This window comes from Falco peregrinus, chromosome 19 (genome assembly GCF_023634155.1).
Source record: "Falco peregrinus isolate bFalPer1 chromosome 19, bFalPer1.pri, whole genome shotgun sequence".
Lineage (NCBI taxonomy): Eukaryota > Metazoa > Chordata > Aves > Falconiformes > Falconidae > Falco > Falco peregrinus.
The window spans coordinates 6463160-6468583 of NC_073740.1; the positions used below are offsets into that span (position 1 = coordinate 6463160).

General features: G+C 55.1%; 1 pseudogene; it reads left to right on the top strand.

Annotated features, from left to right (window-relative positions):
• The first annotated feature begins 4451 nt into the window (after positions 1-4451).
• LOC129782915 (olfactory receptor 14C36-like) lies at positions 4452-5133 on the top strand (annotated as a pseudogene).
• Positions 5134-5424: the final 291 nt, after the last annotated feature.

Sequence of the window (5424 nt, forward strand, 5' to 3'; positions counted from 1 at the left end):
GCATCCAATGCCCAGTGAAGGACAGCAATGGCACAGCAACTTCCAGCTTCCCCATGGGGCTGCAAGGAGGCAACGATGCCCCCGTGCCGTGAGGACATCATGTCTTGTCATGGCCCTCAGAGGCAGAGACAGCTGCCACAGCCAAGGGGACACAGACCTGGGTTCTACTGGTGCCTTCCAGCCTTGACAGTGCCCTCTGCCCTCTTCACCACAGGCTGTCCTACATGGTTGGAGCCCTGCCCCTGTTTCCCTGCAGGCTGCAGGCACCATCTCGCTGCCCTGCCTTGCTCCCACGCCAACATTGCCATACCTTCGCTGAGGTACCTCCACTCTCACCGGCTGTTCCTTGAAACACAAAGCCATGGGCTGATCCAGGCTCCCTCTGGCTGAGCTCTTGCACCGCAGCAGGACCCCTAGAGTGACAGTTCTTCCTCCCGATAGCCACTCTCCATTTGCAACATTACACTTTGTGAAATCTTTTCCCCTCTCCTCTTTTTTCCCACTACCCAGGAAAGCTTTACCACCTCAGGAACTGCCCTCCAAGCAGGGAACCTAACTCAAAAGCTATTTTTGGTGGTCTTTCCCCTCAAAAAAGTGAAGTCACCTCCACATGGTCTTCTAAACCACATGGCTGCTGCTGGCCTTTCAGCTTCTCCCAGAGACGTGACCAAGCCACATGCCTGCTGCTGTCCTCTCATGTCCACAGGCAAAATGGACATGACAGCCTGTACCCCAGCCCTTTTCCTGGAGAGGTCCTATGCTGTAGCTTGGCAGAAGGACTTTCCCAGCCATGTTCCTGTTGCCGGCCTGTCACCTCCAGAGACAGAACTGACCTCACAGGCCCCTTCACAGCCAGGCATGTCCTCCTGCATGAGGAGTTCCTGAGAATCAGCTGTCCTCCTCATAACACACCCCTCTGTCACCCTCATTCTCACCCATGACCTGGCCACAGAAAAGCAGCCTTGTTTCGTTCAGATTTCTCAAATGCATTTCCCACAGGCCATTTCTATGGAGAAATATTCTTCACATGAACTTCCCTAGTTGTGTTGACATACACATGATATATGATCTTTCATATATATGGCTTTTTTTTCCAGGTTGGACTGACCGCTGGAGATCATCGAATCCAGCCCTCCAACTGAGGCAGGGTCAGCTAGAGCAACTTGCTCAGTAACTGGTCTAGCTAGGCTTGCAATATCATAGAGGCATAGGAACAGAGAATCATTTAGGTTGAAAAAGACCTTAAAGAGAATCATATCCAACCGTTACCACAGGACGGCCAATCCCATCACTAAATCATGTCCCGAAGCACTGCATCTATGTACTTTTGAAACACCTCCAGGGCTGGTGATTCCACCAGCTCCCTGGGCAGCCTGTTCCAATGCCTGACCATCCTTGCAGTGAAGATGTTTTTCCTCATATCCAATCTAAAGCTCTCTTGGTGTAAATTGAGGCATATTCCTCTTGTTCTGTCACTTCTTACCTGGGAGAAGAGACCTACCCCACCTTTCAGGTCTACAACCCAACCTTTCAAGTCTACAACATCCTTTCAGGCAGAAAGATCCCCCCTGTGGTTCCTCTTCTCCACACTGTACAACCTAAGTCCCCTCAGGTGCTCTTCAACAGTGCAGGGCTCCAGACCCTTCACCAGCTTTGTTGCCCTTCTCTGGACATACTAAACCACCTCAACATTACTGTTGAAGTGAGCGGCCCAAAATGGAAACACAGTGTTCAAGGTGTGGCTTCAGCAGTGCCGAGTACAGGGGGGTCCATCACTGCCCTGGTCCTGCTGGCCACACTGTTTCTGATAGCAGACACGATGATATGGGCCTTCTTGGCCACCCGGGCACACTGCTGGCTCTTGCTCAACCATCTGCCAACCTGCACCCTCAGGGTACTTCCCCACCAGCCTGCCTTCCAGCCACTCTGGCCCAAGCCTGTAGCGTTGTGGGGGGCTGTTGTGACCCACGTACAGAACTGGCACTTCTCCTGGTTGAACTTCATACAAGTGGACTCATCCAAATGATCCAACCAGTGCAGATCCCTCTGCAGAGGTTTACTGCCCTCATGGAGATCAACACTGCCACTCAATTTGGTGTTGTATGCAAACTCACTGAGGGTGCACTCAAGCCAGATCATTAATAAAGTTCTGAAGCAGGACTGGCCCCAACACTGAGCCCTGGGGAACACCACTCCTTATGGGCTGTTGTCACCTGAATTCACTCCATTTACTCCCCCTCTTGGGGCCTGGCTGTCCAGCCAGCTCAAAACCAGCGTGGAGAACACCCACCAAAGCCATGAGCAGCCAGTTTCTCCAGGAGAATGCAGTGGGAGATGCAGCCAAAAGGCTTTCCTAAGGTCCAGGTAGACAGCATCCACAGCCTTTCCCTCATCCACTAGGCAGGTCATTTTGTCCCAGCAGGAGATCAGATTCCTCAGGCAGGACCTGCCTTTCATACATCCATGCTGGCTGGTCCTGACCTCCTGGTTATCCCGAACCTCCCTCCTACCCTTCTTGTAGGTGGGCAGCACTTGACTAACATTCAGCCTTCTTGGACCTCCCCAGTTAGCCAGCACTGTTGAAAGTCACCCCTGTGGTGAGGCAATAGAGAAACAGACCAATGATTTTCAAAGTGTCCCTGCATCACGGGATGTCCATTGTCAAGGACACAATCAAAAGCACAGAGGGGCTGAGCTGGGCTCTGTGAGCGCTGGCAGGGAAGAGCCCTGGGGCCAGAGAAAGAGCTGCTGGCAGGGACAGCTGCAGGCAGCAGAACCCTGGGCAGGGAGGGGGGGAGATGCTGAGGGGGACCCTGATGCAGGGCAGATAGGGGCACCTCCTGGCCATGGTCTGCCGTGCAGGTGCCTTCCCTGAGCAACACACCTCTGCTCTCCTCTCCCACCCAGCACAGCCTTTAGACCGTTGGTTCCATGTGTTTCAACAGCTCCTGGTCCAGCAGAGCAGCAGGAGGGATGAAGTGCATCTCTCCTGCTGCCACGGTGCCATTTCTCGCTGAGCACAGCCTGAGGGTGACTGCCCTGCACTGCTGCTGTGTGGGAGGTGGTGTGCCGGGCTGGGGAAGGGGAAGGAGTTCCCGAGTGTCCCTTTGTCTCTCTCCTGGCCTTGCTCAGATGCTATTGGCATTGCAGACAGGCTCTCTGGCAATAGGGGTTTCAGCTGCCGGCTCAGGCGCAGACCTTGTGGGTCCTCCTGTGCAGACATGTCCTCGGCAAGGAGGTGTCCCAGCTTTCCCCTAACCGATGATGCTGTGGGCAATGCAGTCTGTGAGGCTGGGGAAGGAGCTGACTCTCCTGCAAGAACTTGCCATGGTCAAGACACTTGACCACCTACTTCGGGTGTCCACCCAAGATGTATGTGCCTGCCAGGGCACACAGTGAGCCCTGGGTGTCCTTGGATAGCAGTGTGGTGCTGAGCCTTCGGTAAGGGATGAGGCATTCTGTTCTCTGCAGTGGATCCCTCTGCTCTCAGCAGTGCCTGGCTGCTGGTCAGGGTAACATGGCAGTGTGATCACTCTCCATCTAAGAAAGGAGCAATTGCCGGGCAGCTGGGAAGGAGAGGGATGGAGAGAGCAGAGTCCCTGCCTCTGCCCTCAGGCACAGACAGTCCCCTTGCCTCTCAGCACTCACGCTGCTCTCCCTGAGCACGGCACAAACCCCTCCTGACCTGACTCTGGCCATGGCCGTTGCTCAGCACGGGCAGAGCCGATGCTGACAGGCCCTTCTGCGCTGGGAGCAGTTTGGGCTGAGCCAGTGCAAGGCCAGGACTGGCCCCTGCCCCCACGGTTCCCATGAAGCCCCTGCTGCAGAGCAGGGCTCACTGCTGGGCAGCCAGCGGGCACAGCCCCTGCTCCTCACAGCACACTCGGCCAGCACTCAGCACAGCTCCAGCCACGGCTCGGAAGGGAGCTCTCCTAGGAACGGCAGAGGGGGAGCATGGGGCACGGGGGGTGCATCTAGGAGAAACGGCTTTCACTTGCCTTAACAGAAGAATTGCCTGACTTGTCACTACTTTTCCTCCTTGAGCAGGTTCCCATGCCCAGAGGCAGCAGATGTCCAACAGCAGCTCCATCTCCCAGTTCCTCCTCCTGGCATTGGCAGACACGCGGGAGCTGCAGCTCTTGCACTTCTGGCTCTCCCTGGGCATCTACCTGGCTGCCCTCATGGCCAATGGCCTCATCATCATCACAGTAGTGTGCGACCACCACCTGCAAACCCCCATGTACTTCTTCCTCCTCAACCTCTCTCTCATCGACCTGGGCTCCATCTCCACCACTCTCCCCAAAGCCATGGCCAACTCCCTCTGGGACACCAGGGACATCTCCTACCCAGGATGTGCTGCACAGCTCTTCCTGATTGTCTTTTTCCTTTCAGCAGAGTGTTCTCTCCTCACCGTCATGGCCTATGACCGCTCCGTGGCCATCTGCCAGCCCCTGCACTACGGGACCCTGCTGGGCAGCAGAGCTTGTGTCCACATGGCAGCAGCTGCCTGGGCCAGTGCGTTTCTCTATGCTGCGCTGCACACGGCCAATACACTGTCACTGCCGCTCTGCCAAGGCAATGCCCTGGGACAGGTCTTCTGTGAAATCCCACAGATCCTCAAGCTCTCCTGCTCACACACCTACCTCAGGGAAGTGGGGCTTATTGTGGCTAGTGTCTTAGTAGTGTTTGGGTGTTTCATTTTCATTATTCTGTCTTACATGCAGATCTTCAGGGCTGTGCTGAGGATCCCCTCTGAGCAGGGACGGCACAAAGCCTTTTCCACGTGCCTCCCTCACCTGGCCGTGATCTCCCTTTCTCAGCACTGGCATGTTTGCACACCTGAAACCCCCCTCCATCTCCTCCCCATCCCTGGACCTGGTGGTGGCAGTCCTGTACTTGGTGGTGCCTCCAGCAGTGAACCCCCTCATCTACAGCATGAGGAACCAGGAGCTGAAGGACGCACTGAAGAAGCTGATGCAGTCAGGTGTCTCTCAGCAGCACTGAACTGCCTGAATCTCCTCACAAGGCATTTCCTGGTCATCTCTGGAACTTCCTGTGCATTTAGCGCTTTTAATGTCACAATTGTGTTTCTCCTAGAGTGTTTGCATGCACTCCACTTTCTCAATAGCATGAACCCAGCCTGCCTGACCCAGAGGCTTTTGTACGTTTGCATCCAGGATGGTGCAGCTGGACTCCTGTGTCACATCTCTGTAATTTAAGGGGCTTGTGTAGTGAAGATATCTATCAAGTTCCCCAGAGAGTAAAGCACCAGTGTAGAGCTCAGCTGTGTGAGTGTGCAAAGTTGGGGCAAATAACAGGGTGGGGGCACACGGCAGGGTGTCCTGGTGCAAATCCTTGGGTCATGGTGAAGGAAGCAAGGCAGTAATCGGGTGGGACACAGGGCTCTGCTCAGTGCCATGTTCC